Source organism: Thamnophis elegans, chromosome 1 (assembly GCF_009769535.1).
Source record: "Thamnophis elegans isolate rThaEle1 chromosome 1, rThaEle1.pri, whole genome shotgun sequence".
Classification (NCBI taxonomy): domain Eukaryota; kingdom Metazoa; phylum Chordata; class Lepidosauria; order Squamata; family Colubridae; genus Thamnophis; species Thamnophis elegans.
In genome coordinates this window covers 60,642,870-60,662,996 of record NC_045541.1, presented here as the reverse complement: position 1 = coordinate 60,662,996, position 20,127 = coordinate 60,642,870, and the positions used below count along the sequence as shown (strand labels likewise).

The following is a 20,127-nucleotide window of genomic DNA, read 5'->3' as shown; positions in this document are numbered from 1 at the left end:
TAATAAGCCCAATCGGGCTTTTGAGCGCATGCACTAAAATAACCCCCACAAATAAGTCCTCCCCAAAATTATAGCAACACAGCAGCAGCCACTCGCCACCTCCTGCACCTTAAAAATAATAAGAGCTCCCCAAAAATAAGGCCAAGTGCTTATTTCAGGGGTCAAAAGAAAATAAGACCCTGTCTTATTTTGGGGGAAACACGATAGTTAATATTCAAAGCTGTGGTTATGACCAGAATTATGGTCATAAATTGTGGTGGTCATTAAGCAGATCATCATGTGACCGCTCTTGATTTTATGACCTTTTTTGCAATACTCATGAAGCCAATGCCAGGGTCGTTAAATGACTTTGTTTTTCTCAGTGTGTGTTTTTTGCTGGAAGTAAACTAGCCAAAAATTATGTGATGCTGTAATCAGCTAAACTGGTTGCCAAGTGCCCAAATGCAATCATGTAATTTTGCAGGGAGGTGTGTCCCTCAAAACTTAGAAAAAGTGTCTTAGGTAACTCTGGAAAGGTCCATTGTAACTTTGAATGGTTGCTAAGCAACCGGTCATTAAGTGAGGACTACTGTATACCATGGTGAACAGAAACAAAGCACATTTTAGTTAGTATAATTGCATATATCTAACCATTTTGTTGCAAACTAGTATCTAACAACCACCTTTCTTTTTGGGAGCCTGGATGCCATGGAATTACAGGGTACTGGCAGTAGCAACAGCACTTAAACTTATGTACTGCTCCATAATGCTTTACGGTACTCTCTGGGCAGTTTAGAATGTCAGCATATTGCCCCCAACAAGGTCACACCTAGAATATTGCATCCAGTTTTGGTCACCACATTACAAAAAGGATGTTGAGACTCTAGAAAAAGTGCAAAGAAGGGCAACTAAGGTGATTAAAGGTCTGGAGACTAAAACATATGAAGAACAGTTGCAGGATTTGAATTTGGCTGGTCTAGAGAAAAGAAGGACTAGGGGAACATGATAGCAGTATTCCAGTATTTGAGAGGTTACCACAAAGAGGAGTGGGTCAACTTATTTACCAAAGCACCAGAGGCCAGGACAATAAACAATGGATGGAAACTAATCAAGGAGAGAACCAACCTGGAACTAAGGAGAAATTTCCTAATAGTGAGAACAATTAACCAGTGGAATAGTTTGCCTTCAGAAGTTGTAGATGCTTCAACACTGGAGGTTTTTAAGAAGAGACTGGATAGTCACTTCTCTGAAATTTTATAGGATCTCCTGCTCGAGCAGGGGGTTGGACTAGAAGATCTCCAAGATTCCTTCCACCTCTATTCTGATTGATTGAATTCTCATTTTACTGACCTGGAAAGGATGGCAGGCTGAGTCAACTTTGAGCCCTGTCAGGATCAAATTCCAGGCTGTGGATAGAGTCAGCCTACAATACTGCATTCTAACCACTGCGCTATAGTGGCTCTCCATTAAGAAAGCTACAGCAAAGCGCAGGGCCAACTAACACTTTTAGTTTATCCCAAGAGCCAAACATAAGATGGTATTACCTCCTATTAACATATATAAAAACTGATTTAATGAACAGTTGAGTCTTCTTGCAATGTTGGCAATTTTTTTCCATGGAGGTGAGATTAATTTTGAAAGGTATCAGGCAGGCTGCACACCCTGCACTATTGTCCTCCATCTGCTATCCACCACAGATTGTTTGAGGTGATGCACCCATTAGGCAGCATGGCAGCCTCATGGAGGAGGAGGAGGAGGAGGAGGAGGAGCAGCAGCAGCAGCAGCAGCAGCAGCTCTTTCCAATGGTTCTCAGGGAATGGAAAGAGGCAAAACTGTAGTGTTTATGTGTTTGATTGCTGATAGGAACACAGAGGAAGTAAGTGAGTAGCTAGTGGCTGTCAGGAAGTTACATGATTAACATAACTTTGATAAAGGCTGGAAGCAGCTGGTTAGCTCATCTGTCAGCAGGAAGTAAACATTCCCCTTTCATCCATGAGTTGGATGCCATAGGAGCAAAGTAAGCCTGCACTTAATTGGAGGGGGGGCAGAAAATAGCTATGTTTTGATTGCATTTAAGAATTGGGTGTGATTTCTTAATTTCTGCTACATTTGATTGCAACCTTTATGTGTTTTCTGAAGAACATTAAAAATTGGATCATGCATTAAAGTTGTATCTGGCACAGAGATGCAGCGTAAAGTTGTTTACTGATTTTTTAAAAAAAATATATCACAAACTGCTGATAGGTAAGGCGGTATTTTAAGAAGAAAAAAATTGCATCACGAGATTCTGTTCCATTTATAGTTGCCAGAAAAGGAATCCTGCTAGCAAGGTATTTTAATTCGAAGTTATAGTTCATTGCTTCTGCTTTTAATTCCACGTGGTATAAAATATGTGCGGCTGTTTCCCAAAGGCCAAAGAATTTTGGAAATGTGAGGTATCAAAGCTAAGTGCTTAGCAGGCTTGCATGCAAAATAATTAATAGCAGTGTTAGAAAACTGGGAAAGTGTGCTACTGTCATATTGCCAAGATCTGGGCCATGCATTTCTGAATATTTTGTTTGTTTTTTTAATTTAAATTGTTTATATACAAAAAGAAGAATAATTTTTTTGGGGGGCGGGTAGAAAGTCTTATTTGGTCAGCAGGACTGTTGCTTCATGCCAGAGTTAGGAAGCCCTAGGACAGTGATTTTTGTTCTCATGTGCCAAAAGCACTCATGCTCACATCCATAATGCAATGTGCGTGCGACACCCCCCATGCCCCACCTCCCGCACATGCATGCATGACACCACACGCTCTCCCCACCCCCTGTGCCCCTGCACCCCATTTTGGGCTTAGCAGGCCTCCCTGAAGCCTCCTGGAACCAAAAACAGGGTGCGGGGGGGGTTACTGCTCCCGTGTTCCCCTCCCCAATGCATGCATGCACGCACAGATCTCCCGTATGCTTGACAAAGACCTGAAAATCAGCTGGACGGTGAGAGGCGTGCACCCATGCGCGGTGGAGCTGAGCTGGGGCAACGGCTCATATTTGCAAGCTCTGCGTGCCACCTGTAGCATGCATGCCATAGGTTTGCCATCACGGACTTAGGAAATGATTATGATGCTGCCTGGGCATATAACAGGTAATCTACCTTCTTAGAATAGTCTCAAGACATCCAGGAGGTGAGATACAGGAGCTAGAAAGCTCAGCAGTGACCTCAGGGTAAGGTGACCAGATGTCCTGATTTCAGTGGGACAGTCCCTCTTTTGAACAATTTGTCCCGCATCCTGGTTTTTTTTTAAAAAGTCCCGATTTTTTTTAAGTTACGAAAAAGCCTCCAGCCGCCTTGAGGCTCTCCTAGCAACTGGGAGCGTATATTCTTCGAGCCGAGCGCATTCCCACCCGCGCATCCTTGGGAGCTGTTGCCAATGGCTGAGGGAGGAGAACACTTTACTCCATGTGGAGACCGCGGGCTTCCCTCATGGATTTTTTCTTCTTCTGTTGCTTTGAGCAGCCCCTCCCTCCCCCCCCTCTCTTTCTCTCTCTCTCTCTCTCTCTCTCTCGGAGCTAGCAGCTGCCTCCGAGGCTGTCCAAGCTCAGCCCCTCCCCCTCCCCTCGGACTGCTGCTTTGCCTCGGCTGCTCGGGGCTTCTAAATTGGCATTGCGTGTTGTTTGGGGAGGGGATTACTGTGCCATAGAAACACAGCGTATGTCTCACGTGGCTGATAACCTGGTCTCTATACAGAAGAGGTAATTTTAAAAACTTCGGAGCAAATCCAGAAAGAGGGGTGAAAGAGGCTGAAAGGGTGTTTGCACAGGAGGGGAAATTTATAAACAGCCCAGTGAATCCAGAGGAGGAGTGTGCGTGTGTGTGTGTGTGTATGAGAGAGAGAGAGAGAGAGAGAGAGAGAGAGAGAGAGAGAGTCTCTCTCTCTGACTATCATTAAGTGTTGTAGCTTCTGATTCTTGATTACACTGAGAGCATATTCACCAAAGACAAATTCCTTGTGTGTCCAATCACACTTGGCTAATAAACCTATTCTATTCTATTCTATTCTATTCTACTCTACTCTACTCTACTCTACTCTACTCTACTCTACTCTACTCTATTCATTTCTATTTCAATTCTAATAAGGAGTTTAGCTTCTCTCTCTTGAAAATATAAGCTAGCATAAGGCATTATAATGCAAGCTAGCTTTAGCTTTCAAACAGTTCATTTAGTGACCAAAGTTACAATGGCATTGAAAAAAGTGACTGATGACCATTTTTCACACTTAGCTACCATTTTTTCACACTTAGTGACCATTTTTCACACTTAGCGCCTGTTGTAGCATCCTCATGGTCACGTGATCAAAATTTTGATGTTTGGCAACAGATTCGTATTTATGATGGTTTCAGTGTCCTGGGGGTCATATAATCGCCTTGTGTGACCTTTTGACAAAATATAAAAATTTTAATCAAGGCCCCCCCCCCCCCTGGTCAATGGTGTCCCTCTTTACCAATCTGAAAATCTGGTCACCTTACCTCAGGGTGAAGATGAGGGTCAAAAGCAACATTGCACTACTGCAACCCAAGACCTCGTCCTTTGTGTAGTGATCTTGCACACGTGTGAAAAAATGGCAAGCATGAATCACAACACTCCTTTCATGATATCTACAAAAGCAGGCATAACTGCAGACTCCCATGTACAGTCTGTTGCAGCTAGAAAATGCTTAGCTGCTCACGTGCCTGCATCATGTACCTGGGGTTATCCTGAGAGCCCTGTATGAAAGGGGGTTCCCATGTGACAAGCTAACCTTTCTGTGTAGCGAGAGGCACATCCAATTGGGTCCTGTCGCTCAAAGTAGAACATTATGGAAGTGAGTGATTGCCTTGTTGCCTTAGTAATGGAAATAAATGTCTATTCTCTCCATCCACAAGCAGTAACAGATTGGAAAGGAAATGCCTGTAAATACATTTGGAGCCAATAGTGCATGAAATAGAGAGGGTTTTTTTTTTCCCCCTTCTAAAATGCATCATCTTAAATCATAAAATGTTCAGTGAAAAATTATGGCACATCATGGAACCTCCTCAGGTGAGGACCTTTTGTGAAAGAACATTGCTGGATGAGAGTTTACACACAGGCTCACTCAATTTGTGTCACGCTTAAGAGGAGATTGTATGGCAAGAAAGTTAAGCACAGGGATCTTTTTGGAAGAAGAAGATATATTGGAATGCAGTTGGTGAAGTTGTCACAAGGTCCTGCCCTAGGGTGCTTGTCACAGGCTTGAACTGTAGAGAGCAAAGATCCTTCTCAGTGTAGCCAATTTGTCTCTAATGAGCAAAGTCGGGAAATAGATCTTCCTCTCTACAAATCATTCCCATCACAGATATCCTCAGGCAAATGCTTCTGACAATTGTACCACTATATTCCATTTTTAGAGCCTATCCATATTTACCATTTAAGTCGTTGTTCTCTAGGCTCTTACTGAAATAACAGAAATAACAAAACAACAGAGTTGGAAAGGACCTTGGAGGTCTTCTAGTCCAACCCCCTGCTCAAACAGGAGACCCTGTACTATTCTGGACAAATTGCTACCCAGTCTCTTCTTGAAAACCTACAGTGACACAGCACCTGCAGCTTCTGGAGGCAAGCTGTTCCACTGATTAATTGTTCTGTTGGGAAATTTCACCTTCATTCTAGGTTAGTTCTCTCAATCTTCATACAGACATTTGACCCAGGCCCCTTCCAGACAGGCTGGGAGGAATATCTAGAAAGATCCTTCCACAAGGCTCTCCTCTTGCTGACTATCAGATGGTGGTTTTTGTTTCCCTGACAAGGGTCTCTGCTGAACTCTAAGCCATTTTAAGAAATTCCGGCCTGTTCTGAAACATTTTGGTGGCACATTGCAAGATATTCAGCCTGTGAGCAGCCACACCTGCCATTTTGACTGGTAGCTTCTGTTGTGCTCTCTACCTTTCTCTACTTGAAAGCAATGGTCAGTTGCACCTCTCCTTAAGGACAGATATTGCTGGTCACAAATATAAGATGTATCTATTTGATATATATACCATATAACGTGTATATATGTATGTAAAGTTAAATTGAATGTATGTGGACCAAGAATCAAAATTCATAAACTGTGTAGCCAGGGGTAACAAACAGTGATACAAATAATACTTTCTTACTGTTTTGTTCAGCGGTGGTATTTATTTACCTTTCCTATTGGTTCTCAAATGTGAGCATGCACACGCACTTTGCTTGCATGCACTTTGTCTGCGCATGTGCACTGCCTTCTGCACATGCGCAGTACCCACACATTACGTTGGGCCGGGTGGGCAGAGCCTCCTGCAGCCGCCGCTACCTATTGTAACTTAAGAATGAAGACAGAGGCTCTGGTTTGGTAACGCTGTAACCAATTTAATATAACAGTAACTATTAACAAAGTATCTAAGGAAGACCGGCTGTGAGCACGGTAGAAACAATTGTAACAAAGATTAGACCGGTAGTCTGTGGAGAAGAAGCAGCGAAGCAGTTCCAGGTAGACTGGTATGTTCGGCTGCCAGTTGAAGAATCAGTTGACAGTTGGAAGAGCCTGCCTTTTATATACCAGCAGCTCGGCAACTGACAGGCGCGTCTGATTGGCTAAGACGCGCCTGGCTGCTACCGAGCTGTCATTCGTAACTGCGAGGACTTTCTTTCAGTATACAACACTTCTTCCCCCCCAGCTGTGCGCATGCTTGATGTTTGCGCACGTGTATTCTTCTAAATAGGCAGGAGAACGGCGGACACGCCCCGAACGCCGCAATTGGATTGCAGGCGGATCCTCAAGAAGACGTCCCTGTCTGAGCTCCTCCCTTCGGGGAGTGAAGCTCCAGGTGACGTCTGATGGTCCTGAATCCCTGAGTGGAAAATTGCAACTGTATGGTAAGCTGGGCGAAGGGGGCGCGGCCGAGGATGGTGTCGGATTGTAGGCGGCCTCTGAGTGGGTTGGACTAGTGCTATGTTGACCTAAGGGGTTTGCGAGAATGGATTGAGAAGGAATAACTAACTCATCAGGGTTTTCTCCCCTCGATGATAACAATGTGCTAGGCTGGCCTGAATTGGAGAAGGCTGGAGTGTTTTGATTATTAAATTGCGATTGCGGTTTCAGGGCTGGCCGAGCTGCGTCTACGCCAGACCCTTGCGTGTCGGCTTGAGGAGTAGATCCGGATGCCTTTCGTTGCCTTAACTGATCCAGGTGCCTCCTCCAGGTGGATCCATCTGGTATTCGAGCCCTGTAGGAAACGGGTCCTGTTACTTCAGTGATAACTGCAGGAACCCATCTAGTTTCCCCTCCGTAATTCCTAGCCCAAACTAGGTCCCCTGGCTTGAAAGTGCGGGAGGGAGTTGGATGTCCCAGGTTGCCAGACTGAATTCCTGAATAGACGGGATGCAATCTATCCAGGGTGGTCCGCAGGCGCCTGCCCATCAGCATCTCCGCGGGGCTTTTCTGTGTCAGGGGGCAGGGAGTGGAATGCTGTGCCAGTAAGTACACATCCACCCTTGCCTGCCAGTCCCCTCGGTTTAGCCGGCCCAAAGCCTCCTTGGCCGATTTAACCGCCCTTTCCGCTCGGCCATTGCTGGCCAGATGGTAAGGGGCAACCAGCGCGTGGCGGACCCCTTGCTCGGCCAGGAAGGTTTGAAACGTTGTGGACGTGAATTGCGGGCCGTTGTCAGACACTACTGTGTCCGGCAACCCATGGGTTGCGAACAAACGTCGCAAAGCTCGCACAGTACTGTCAGATGTGGTGGAGTGCATGAGCAATACTTCCACCCATCGAGAGTACGCGTCCACAACTATGAGAAAGACCTGTCCGTGGAAGGGGCCAGCAAAGTCTAAATGTATTCTTGACCATGGTCCACGAGGCATCTCCCATTCCCGGGAGGGAGAGGAAGGAGGGGATGGTCGGGACTGCTGGCATGTTTCGCATTTGGCGACCCAGGCTTCGATATCAGTATCTAATCCTGGTCACCAAACGAAACTGCGAGCAAGAGCTTTCATTCTGCTGACTCCAGGATGATTTTCATGAAGGCGTTGCAAGATCTGTTGTCGGAGGACCGTTGGGATGACCACACGGTCGCCCCACAACAGACAGCCTGAATGAATGGAAAGCTCTAACTGTCTGTTTTTGAAATGTTTGAACTACGGAGGTAAGGCACCCGCAGGCCAGCCTCTCAGGACCCAATTCAATAGTTGTGACAATGTAGGGTCAGACCGAGAGTGAGCAGCCACGTCTGTAGCTGTCAAAGGCAACTCCAGCTGTGCAATTGCCAGGACTGAAAGGCAAGGAACCGCTTTAACTTCCTTGTCCGGAAGTGGGCAGCGACTAAGGGCATCTGCATGCCCTATTTGCTTGCCCGGACGGTAGCGTAAGGCGTAGGAGTAAGCCGCTAAGAACTCCGTCCAGTGGGTCATCCTTGGGGACAGGATAGGAGGGGTCGGCCTATCACCAGCCAGAAGCCCAAGGAGTGGCTTATGATCCGTGAATAGGGTGAAATGCCGCCCATATAAGTAATCATGGAACTTTTTAATTCCTGACACTGCAGCCAGAGCCTCCTTGTCAATCTGGCTGTAGTTCCTCTCTGCTGAGGACAGTGTCCAGGAGTAAAAAGCTATGGGAGCTTCTGAGCCATTGGGCGGGACGTGGCTCAGAACAGCCCCCAAACCCACGGGGGAGGCATCACAGGCTAGAGTCAGGGGCATCTTGTCACTATATTGCACTAAGACTGCCTCTGACGTCAGCAGGGATTTGACAGCCGCGAACGCATGCGCTTCGCGGCTGCCCCATTGCCAAGGCGCGGATCGGTCGAGCAACCGATGTAGCGGCTCGGCTAGTGATGCCTTGTGGGGAATGAAAGGCGAGTAGAAATTTAAAAGCCCCAGGAACGATTGTAGCTGCGCCTTCGATGTAGGAGCAGGAGCGTTCCTGATGGCTGCCAATTTAGAAGGGGTAGGGTGGATTCCCTGGGCATCAATTGTGAAACCCAGGAAGTCCACTTGGGGCACAGCAAAGAAACATTTGCTGCGTTTTAATTTGAGTCCCGCGCCCCTGAAACGGTCGAGGACTTTCCTTAATACTTTGATGAGGTCTGAGCAGCTGTTTGCAGCGATCAGGACGTCATCAAAGTACGGTACCACGCCAGGGAGCCCATGGAGCAGCCGCTCCATGAGGCTCTGGAAAATCCCCGGGGCAACGGATACGCCGAATTGGAGGCGGTGACAACGGAAAGCCCCCCGGTGGGTGACGATGGTTTGGGCAGCCGCCGCATCATCATCCACAGGAAGCTGCTGGTAGGCCTGTGCCATATCCAGTTTGGCGAAAATACAGCCCTGCCCCAAGGAATGGAGCAGGTGCTGCACCACAGGGACTGGATAGGGGTTTGCCTGAAGGCCAAGGTTGATGGTCGACTTATAGTCGGCGCAGATCCTAATGGAGCCGTCGGCCTTCACAGGAATGACAATGGGGGTTTCCCATTGTGAATGGTCGACGGGCTCCAGTATGCCCTGCGCCACAAGCTTGTCGAGCTCGGCTTCAACCTTAGGCCTTAAGGCAAAAGGCACCCTGCGGGCCTTCAGTCTGATTGGGGCAACCTGGGGATCCAAGTTGAGGGAAATAGGGCTGCCCTTGTATTGGCCCAACTGCCCATCGAATATGTCAGCGTAGTCTGACAAGACTGCTGCCACATCAGAAGGCGTGTCCGCAGTGAAATGAATTCCCTGTAGGGAAAGACCCAATGGGGTAAACCATTCTAACCCTAAAATTGAGGGTAAGGGTTTCAGAACAATTAATGCAGGTAAAATGGCGCAATGCCTGCCATATGAAACCCTTAAGTCGTAGGAGCCGAGAATGGCAATGTTGGATCCCTGATAATCCCTTAGGATGGCATCAGGGGGTGACAGATGGCAGCGTTTTACATGGGGGCACAACAGGGAAAATTTGTCCCAAGACAGTAGCGATTTGGAGGATCCGGAGTCCACTTCCATTTTGCATGGTTGACCTTCAATCAGTGGGGTGATAAAGATTTTGTCCGTACCCTCTGAGGATGAGTTGATTGAGATGTCAGGAAGAGGCGAGGAATCTTGAGTGACGTTAAAACAGTCTTCTTGTCGCTGTGTAGGCTTGCGGGGCTGAGAACTTCTTGGAGGAGGTGGAGGACCATAAGGTGGCGGTGGTTCAATAGCTGCAGCAGGAACAGGCAGGGAGGCTCTGCAGACTTGGGCTAGGTGTCCCTTCTTCCCGCAGCGGCGGCAAACCGCTGCCTTAAAGGGACAGGTCGCTCGGGTGTGCGCTCCGCTGCAGCCAAGGCAGGTAGAAGAGCTTGCAAGAGGCCGGCTGATGGCTTGAGTTGAACGAGGTTGCTGACGGCGGGGCTGTGCCCCAAGTCTGTCCACTTGGAATTGGCGTAAGTGATCTGGCAGAGGAGCGAGTTCATCAATGAGATTTGTGATGTAAGATGGTTGTTGCAGAGGAGGCGGTGCCAAAGAGGTTGAGGCTTGCGCGGCGGGTAAACCGCCAGTAACTGTCAATTGCGCGAGGTAGCGTTCGATTTCAGTTGATGAGGAATCTGCTAACTCTGCGGCGCGAGCCTCATCTATAGCGTATATCAATGTGACTTTAGGCTTACCTAAAAGTCTGCGCCTAAGGAAAATGTCTTTCAGGCCACAGACAAACTGTTCTGCTAAGTTTGCCTCCAAATCAGGAAACTCGCATTGCGCTGCGGCGACTCGCAGAGCCTGCAGAAATTGATTAACTGTTTCTGAAGGCTTTTGAACACGCCTGCGGTATGCAAAACGTCTTGCAATTTGCGAGGGAGTAGGAGCATAATACGCCTGGAGACCGTCCGTTAGCTCCTGCCAGGATAGGTCGTAAACTGCTCTTGGAGCGACAAAAGACCTTGCGGTGGCAAACATCTCTGGACCACAAGCAGTTAGGAAAAAACCACATTTTCTTGCTTGCGAGTAGCCCTGACGGTTATTCACAATCAGGAAGCATTCAAATCTTTCAAGGAATGCTTCCCACGTCTCACTTCCCACCCCAAAAGGGGCAAAAGTTGGCATGCCAGCCATTACAAGGGAAAGAAAAAATAATAATAAAGAATTACTTGGTTTGAAGAGAAGTGTCTGTTGAATTTTCTTCTGGTTACAGGTCCCCAGTCCTCGTCGCCAGTATTGTAACTTAAGAATGAAGACAGAGGCTCTGGTTCGGTAACGCTGTAACCAATTTAATATAACAGTAACTATTAACAAAGTATCTAAGGAAGACCGGCTGTGAGCACGGTAGAAACAATTGTAACAAAGATTAGACCGGTAGTCTGTGGAGAAGAAGCAGCGAAGCAGTTCCAGGTAGACTGGTATGTTCGGCTGCCAGTTGAAGAATCAGTTGACAGTTGGAAGAGCCTGCCTTTTATATACCAGCAGCTCGGCAACTGACAGGCGCGTCTGATTGGCTAAGACGCGCCTGCCTGCTACCGAGCTGTCATTCGTAACTGCGAGGACTTTCTTTCAGTATACAACACTACCAGTGTGCCTGAACCAGAGAGAACTAGTTGAATACCACCTCTGGTTCTGTTCCTTTGTCATGTTTTTAGATCTTCCCTCTCCTTATGAGGAACGCTCAAATAGCAGGATAGCTATAATTTTTGCTTTGCTAGTAGAAGGGGGCTGATTCAAAACCTGACAGAATTATTCTTAATGACTTTTTTCCCCTTAGCTTCCTTCTTTCCCCTGTGTTTTCTTTATTAAGAAAAAAGATGTACTAGTGCATTGATTTTTAGATATTTTTTTTTAGATTTTATTTAGCATTTATAGGCCGCCCTTTTCCCTGAGGGGACTCAGGGCGGCTTACAATAGTAAGATTCACTATGTTTCATCTGAAGTGGAAGGGTTTCACCTACAGCTCCCAAATAGTCCCAGGAATCTAGTCTTCTTTCTACAGCAAAGCAGTCAGTGGATTTTGGTCTTATGAGATGCTTCCAGAAACTGAAGCATGCTGTCCCAAGGGGGAAGGAGTACTCAAGGTGACACAACTCAGCAAAGCATAAGGTGTTTGAGAGTTGGACCATAAATTAACCCTGTAGCTGGGTTGACAAGATAATATAAGACAGAAGTTTTGTGCCCTCGGAAACAATTCTCTGCCTCTGGCAATGAAGCAATTAGACAGACCTGAATCAGAATAGAACTAAGTAAGGTGTCAGATTGAGCAAATGAGGAGAACCTCATTGACAACTTACTTAGTTTAGACAACTTACTGCCTCCAGTTTAGGTCACCACAATATAAAAAAAGGTGTTGATATTCTGGAAAGAGTGCAAAAAAGAGCAACAAAGATCATTAGGAGATTGGAGACTAAAACATACGAAGAACAGTTGCAGGAATCATGTATGTCTAATCTAGTGAAAAGAAGGACTATGGGAGACATGACAACAGTGTTTCAATATTTGAGCAGCTGCTACAAGGAAGAGGGGGTCAACCTATTTTCCAAAGCACAAGAAGGCAAGACAAGAAACAATGGATGGAAACTAAACAAGGAGAGAAGCAATTTAGGAGTAAGGAGAATTTTACTGATTGTTAGAACAATTAACCAGTGGAATGGCTTGCCTTCAAAATGGAGGTGGGTTCCTACTGGTTCGCACTGATTCGGGTGAACCGCAATTTGGTCTGGGTCGCAGAACCGGCAGCGACCCAGGCTCACCATGTCCCCGAACCAGTTCCCTGGTCTCTGCTGCCATTGCTGCCATGATTTCTTTTAGCTTTTCTTGGTCTTAGCGCATGTGCAAACAATTCACAGTGAACTGTGCGTGGCCGAGCAATGTGCAGTTGGCGTGTGCACAAGCAAAGCATACGTGAAGTGAAGCGGTACCAACACCGGTAGGAACCCACCCCTGCTTCAGAAGTTGTGGATGATCCATCACTGGAGGTTTTTAAGAAGATATTGGACAACTATTTGTCTGAAATGATATAGAGTCTTCTGCTCAAGCAGGGGCTTGGACTAGAAGACCTCCAAGGTCCCTGTTATTCTATGCTACTCTATGTGTTTCTATGTTATTCCTTTCCTCATATAGACACATGAAATCAGAGAAGACTTGAGATTTCTAATGATGAGATTCCCCTGGCTATCAATTTTGGAGAATACTACCCTCATGTCTTAAGTCTTGGCTGTTGTTATTATTTAATTGTTGCAGATTGTTTTAATTAAAAAGCAGGGTGGCATGCTGGCAAGAAAAACAGTTATTTTTTATAACTGTTTTTAAAACATTATTTTTATTTCCATGATTGCCTTTGGATTGAATCTCAGCCTTATAAGCATTCATGGAAATTAAGAAATGCATTGTAAACTGCCCAGAATTGCTTTGGATAGTGTGATGGGCAGCATATATATTTAATAAAATAAGTAAATAAGAGGAAAATAAGAATGAGGAGTGATAGCATAAGGTGACCAGAAGTCCCGCTTTTGGCGGGACACCCCCGCTTTTTAATGCATTTTCCCGCGTCCCGCACGCTTTTTTAAAAAGCACACTTTTTTTGGCGCTCGCAGCTCCCGCCCATCAGCTGCTAGCTTGCTGGGCTGGCTCATCGTTCTGTTCTCTATCCTACCTACCTACAAATTTAAGCCAGCCCAGCCTGCCGCTCACTGATTGGTTTGGCCTGGACTCCAGCCAATCAGTGAGCTGGCTGGGATGGAAAACGCGGCGTGCTTAAAGTTTTCCATCCCAGCCAGCTCACTGATTGGCTGGAGTCCGCTTAGCATGCCGCATGAGTCCCCCGCCCATCCGTTGCCGCTCGCATGGGCGGGGTAGCGTAGCGAGTGAGCGGGGAGCGAGCTCGCCTTTCCAGCTCCACTTCCGGACAAGCTGTGGGAAAACCTCTGCGAAAAGTGCCACCTGGGGCCGCCGCTTCTTCTCCGAACTCAGAGTAAGTGACAGGCGGGGCGAGTGAGCGGGGGGGGTGGCGGGATCGCCGCCCGCTGCACTGCAGCTGACTCACCCCAGGCCGGGCGGGCTGGGAGGCTCTGGGCGTCCAGGCGGGAAGAGCGCAGAGAAAGGCAGAGTGGCGCTCGACGCGACTCTGCTATTTCTGCTGGAGGAGTCCCTAGATAGGGAAGGCGGGTGGCGAGGCAGAGCAAGGGAGCGCAAACGGCGGATCCTGGGCTCATATGCAGAGGGAGCTCTCCAGGCACAGGAGCGCTGGAAAAGTGCTCCGCTCATGCACCCACCGGGACGGAGCACGCTCGCTCGTTCGCTCCAGCCCTGCCTGCCGGCACGACTTTGAAGTGTTGGCTTGCCGCTTGCCTTCCACGTCGCCCTGGGCGGAAGGCAATCCAACCCTTTCAAAGTCATGCCGGCAGTTTAGAAACATCTTTCGCTGAATGGCGGCCGAGGGGCACGCTAAAGTGCCGGCATGAGTTTGAAGGGCTGGCTTGCCGCTTGCCTTCCACGTCGGCCCGCGCGGAAGGCAATCCAGCCCTTTCAAAGTCATGCTGGCAGTTTAGAACTCGCCCGCCATTCAGCGAAACATCTTTTGCTGAATGGCGGCCGAGGGGCATGCTAAAGTGCCGGCATGAGTTTGAAGGGCTGGCTTGCTGCTTGCCTTCCACGTCGGCCCACGCGGAAGGCAATCCAGCCCTTTCAAAGTCATGCCGGCAGTTTAGAACTTGCCCGTCATTCAGCGAAACATATTTTGCTGAATGGCGGCCAAGGGGCACGCTAAAGTGCCGGCATGAGTTTGAAGGGCTGGCTTGCCACTTGCCTTCCACGTTGGCCTGCACGGAAGGCAATCCAGCCCTTTCAAAGTCATGCCGGCAGTTTAGAACTCGCCCGCCATTCAGCGAAACATATTTTGCTGAATGGTGGCCGAGGGGCACGCTAAAGTGCCGGCATGAGTTTGAAGGGCTGGCTTGCCGCTTGCCTTCCACGTCGGCCCGTGCGGAAGGCAATCCAGCCCTTTCAAAGTCATGCCGGCAGTTTAGAACTCGCCCGCCATTCAGCGAAACATATTTTGCTGAATGGTGGCCGAGGGGCACGCTAAAGTGCCGGCATGAGTTTGAAGGGCTGGCTTGCCGCTTGCCTTCCACGTCGGCCCGTGTGGAAGGCAATCCAGCCCTTTCAAAGTCATGCCGGCAGTTTAGAACTCGCCCGCCATTCAGCGAAACATATTTCGCTGAATGGCGGCCGAGGGGCATGCTAAAGTGCCGGCATGAGTTTGAAGGGCTGGCTTGCTGCTTGCCTTCCACGTCGGCCCGTGCGGAAGGCAATCCAGCCCTTTCAAAGTCATGCCGGCAGTTTAGAACTCGCCCGCCATTCAGCGAAACATATTTTGCTGAATGGTGGCCGAGGGGCACGCTAAAGTGCCGGCATGAGTTTGAAGGGCTGGCTTGCCGCTTGCCTTCCACGTCGGCCCGCGCGGAAGGCAATCCAGCCCTTTCAAAGTCATGCCGGCAGTTTAGAACTCGCCCGCCATTCAGCGAAACATGACTTTGAAGTGCTGGCTTGCTTGCCGCGTTTCCCCGGAGCGCTCGGGCTCCTTCTCTGGGCAGAGTTGGAGCCTATCCTCCACCTCCTCCCAACGGAGGGGCGCCCGAAAAAAAAAAAGAAAGGAGCCAAGCCGTTCCAAAGATGTGAAGGGAAGCAACGCAGCTAGGCGGAGTGAGGGAGCTTCGCTTGAGATGACTAGGCTATGCCCTCCATAGCCTGGCCATCCCAAGCAGAGCCCGCCTAGCTGCGTTGCCCACACCCGCGGGGATTCAAGGAATCTGGCCAGATACCTTGAATCCCCGTGCATGTGGGCAACGCAGCTAGGCGGGGGGGGGGGACTCCGCTTGGGATGCCGGGTCATGCTGTTGAAGACGCGCTGGACGCGGCAGGGCAGGGGCCCGCGGCCGGGAGCAGAGCCAGCCACTGCTGCAGGGATTGCGTGCCGCAGCAGCAGTAGTTCCCAGTTGGCACTGGGCACCCTTAACGTAGCAACCCTGCATTGCTCGTAATCTTGAGGCACCACGCGAAAGGGCCAAACACGGAGGAAAGGAAGGCGCGTCGGGCATCCAGATCGCAGTGAGGAGAAGGAGGAGGAAGGTATTTATTATACTTGTATTTATTATACTGTGGATTTGGTCTGCATCAACCTGCCGCCTCCCCTCACCAGGCAAATCGCGGTGAAAACTCTGGGTGAGTCTCCGTGGAGAGCTTGGCGGGCAGCTGGCTGGACTTCTAAGAGGTGGGGGGGAGGAGCGGCAGCTCCTTGAAATGGAAAAAGGCTTGCTTCCCGCTCCCCAATGAGACGCCTTCCACGATAATAGGAGAGGAGAGCCTGGAGACAGCAATCACAAGGCAGAAAGTAGCTAAGAGAACAGGGCGGGGGTTGGGAGAAGGCATGGGACCGGGCTCCCAGCTGCGGCTGCTCGGATTTGCCATTTGAGAGAGAGAGAGAGAGGGAGGGAGGAAGGGGGAGAACGCGAGTGTGTGTATCCCTCCTTCCTTCAGCCCAACACTCTAGCCCGGCTTGGCTCCCACTTCGTCTCTCCTGCCTCTTCGCTTCTCTGTTCGATTGTTGAAAGTGGGAGCCAAACCGGGTCATTCCTTCCAAGAGGCAAGTTTCCCATTGAATGACTCGCTGCCCTAGACCCTCTGCAGTCCCTCTCGTCTGGCCAGAATGCCAGCAAGAGTGTTGGGCTGAAGGAAGGAGGGATACACACACTCATGTTCTCCCCCTCCCTCCCTCCCTCCCTCTCTCTCTCTCAAATGGCAAATCCGAGCAGCCGCTGCTGGGAGCCCGTCCCATGCCTTCTCCCAACCCCCGCCCCGTTCTCTTAGCTACTTTCTGCCTTGTGATTGCTGTCTCCAGGCTCTCCTCTCCTATTATCGTGGAAAGTGTCTCATTTGGGGGAGGGGGGGCAGGCCTTTCTCCATTCAACAGATCCAATATACAGAGTTTTATTTTTTGGCCCTAAAAATATTGTCACTGAGGATAACAGAAATTTCTTCATCATTGCTATTGGCCTCAAGTAGCAAATAATTAAACATGGTTTTTAGTGTACTTAGTTAGCCATCTGCTTTTTAACATTACATAGTATCAGTTTCAAGAATGCATGCATTCCTGAAAATTTGTAACAAACTTGTTGAAGGGCCTATGAAATATTTTCTAGTTTAATGTAGAATAAGTATTCTTAATAAAAGAAAAAGTCATTTTTATTTAATCAATTGCATTCCTTTTTATAATGACATTAATTAACTAAACTGGAAATAAATCTATGTTTTGCTAGAGTTTTAAAATTAAAAAACCTTACATTTTGTTGCTATTATTTTAATCAGAGTTTTGCCAAGTGAAATTATATAATGGTTCCTCATGTCTCTGTAATTTTCTAAATCTCATCCAGAAGTACCACAGAATTTGGCATTTTCAGCAGAATGATGCTGATGCTAATAAAACATCCTGATTTTTGGTGAAAGGATGGAAAGAGGAAGGAAGGAGGAAGAGAGATGTAAAGAGCAGAAAGACAGAAGGCAGATAGGCAAGAGGAAGGAAGGAAGGAGAAAGAATGGAAAGGAAGGAAGGCTAGAAGGAAGAAAGAGGGAGGGAGGGAGGGAGGGAAGGAAGGAAGGAAGGAAGGTGAAAGGAGGAAGGAAGGAAGGAAGGGGTACTTCCACTTGTAGGCCTGGGACTGAATGCAGGAGGAGTCTCTCCATAGGATCAGCTGCTCCTCTGATCATGGTCTATGAAAATGTTACTGCCTGCCTGATGCAAATTTAGACAGATGGTGCTTTGGGCTGCCCCTCAAATCCCCCCCTTACTCCTCCCCCTGTAGAATTCAGCCCCCTGAGTTTTGCCTTTGAGGGGCATGTGTGGTTATGGCGGATGGCAGAGTCAGCTGGAGGTTGAGAGGGGATTGGGGGCTTTTGTCCGCCTGTGGAGTTCTCCCCATGGACAGGATGGGATGTTGGCATGAAAGGGATCCGGGCACAATCTCACCTGTTCCAAGTAAAGTTGCCTTTTGCAATTAGCTACCGGTAATCCTCGACTTACGACCAGGATTGATCCCCCAATTTCTGTTGCTAAGGGAGACGTTTGTTAAATGATTTTTGCCTCATTTTGCGACCTTTTATTGCCACGTTAAGTGAATCATGGTGGTTGTTAAGTCAGGAACATGGCTGGTTAGTGAGCAAAGTTACAATGGCATTGAAAAAAGTGACTGATGACCATTTTTCACACTTAGCAACCATTTTCACACTTAGCGACTGTTGCAGCATCCTCATGGTCACGCGATCAAAATTTTGATGTTTGGCAACAGATTCGTATTTATGATGATTTCAGTGTCCTGGGGTCATGTATTTGCTTTTTGTGACCTTTTGACAAAGTCAAATGGGGAAACCAGATTCACTTATGTTACTAACTTATCAGCTGCAATTATTCACTTAAGAACTGTGGCAAGAAAGGTGGTATAATGGGCTTAGTGACCAAAGTTACAATGGCATTGAAAAAAGTGACTGATGACCATTTTTCACACTTAGCGACCATTTTCACACTTAGCAACCGTTGCAGCATTCTCATGGTCACATGATCAAAATTTTGATGTTTGCCAATAGTTACAATTTATATTTGTAAATTTTAGTTATGTTGAAATAAAAAAATATTACAATACTATTTTTGCGTTGTATGAAAATTTTTGTTGCTCCGTATAAAATTTTTAATCAAGCCCCCCCCCCCCCCCCGCGTCAAAGGTGTCCCTCTTTACCAATCTGAAAATCTGGTCACCTTATGATAGCAGCCCATGCTTTGCAAATGTACTCCTCTTTCCAGGGGGAAAAAAGAGACATGCTTGAACTGGTCCTGTGGATCAGTGTTGTTTGACTGATTCACCACATCTACATTTTGTAAATGGGCAGTAAACCTCCTATGGCAGTAATTTCTTTGAGTGCTTATAACATTCTCTCCAATTATAAAATGTGTTTTTCAACCCATCCACCACCACCATATTTGGGAAAGTTATAAGGAATATAACCCATCTCATACCTGATCAGATTGTTTGTCCTGCCCACCCAGAATACTCTGATTAACAACAACTCTCAGAGTAAATAACATTTCAGTCACCTTTCGCTAGCACCCATCATTTTCATTTCTGTATCTTTTCATATGTGATATGTATACACCTACAAAATACACATTCTTTGAGTCAGAAGATTACCTATTTATAAAAACATTTTTACCGAATCTGGCAGTTTGGAAAACAACATAAATCAGCTTTCTCTCTCCCTGCAAGTTGGCAGTTTTTGTAAGTGCCATAATTATCTAAGGGAAAAGCAACCTGGGGGTTAGCAGAGCCGACCAAAGACACCGTGCAAAGAATACTATTTCTATTCCCTATAAAAGTCCCTTTTTAGGATCCTGTAATCCTTAATTCGGGGTAGGGTCAGGACAACTGGATGGAGCTGAGCATTTTCCTATTTCCTATAAAAGGGCCAATAACACCTCAGCACCAGGAGCGCCTCAGGAGGGTGAGGATGAAAAAGTTAAGATGGTGGCCAAAACTGCAGAATCAAAATGTTTTAAACATTTGTTGACCGTGTTACACATACCTGCCCCACCCCACCCCCCAAGATTCCACTGTGCTGCAGGGGTGAAATTCAGCAGGTTCTAGAGAACCGGTAGCGGAAAATTTGGGTAGTTTGGGTAGCCGGCAAATACCACCTCTGGCTGGTCCCAGAATGGGATGAGAATGGGAATTTTGCAGTATTCTTCCCTGACACGCCCACCAAGCCACGCCCACAGAACCGGTAGTAAAAATATTTGAATTTCACCACCGCTGTGCTGTGACTTCTTTGTCTCCCTCTGCCAAGATCCTTCTTCACCGCTGAGAAGGAGAAAAGGGTTCTACGATTAGGTTACAAGTAGCCTTCGACTGATGATCACAATTAAGCCTGACATTTCTGTTGCTAAACAAGAGAGTTGTTAACTGAGTTTTGCCCCATTTTACAATCCTTTTTTTTTTTTTTGTTAAGTGAATCACTGCAATTAAGTGAATCTTGCAGTTGTTAAGTGAATCTGGCTTCCCCCATTGACTTTGCATGTCGGAAGATGACTGGGAAGGTTATAAATGGTGATTACATGATCCTGGGACTGTGCAACTGTCATAAATACATTCCAGTATAAAGCTTTAGTA

The 20,127-nt window shown here is 47.5% G+C and overlaps 1 protein-coding gene across 1 annotated transcript in view; it reads left to right on the top strand.

Moving 5' to 3' along the window:
• MARCHF4 (membrane associated ring-CH-type finger 4) overlaps window positions 1–20,127 on the top strand; it is a 199,720-nt gene that overhangs the window by 164,785 nt on the left and 14,808 nt on the right. The gene's annotated exons all lie outside the window — the stretch shown is intronic.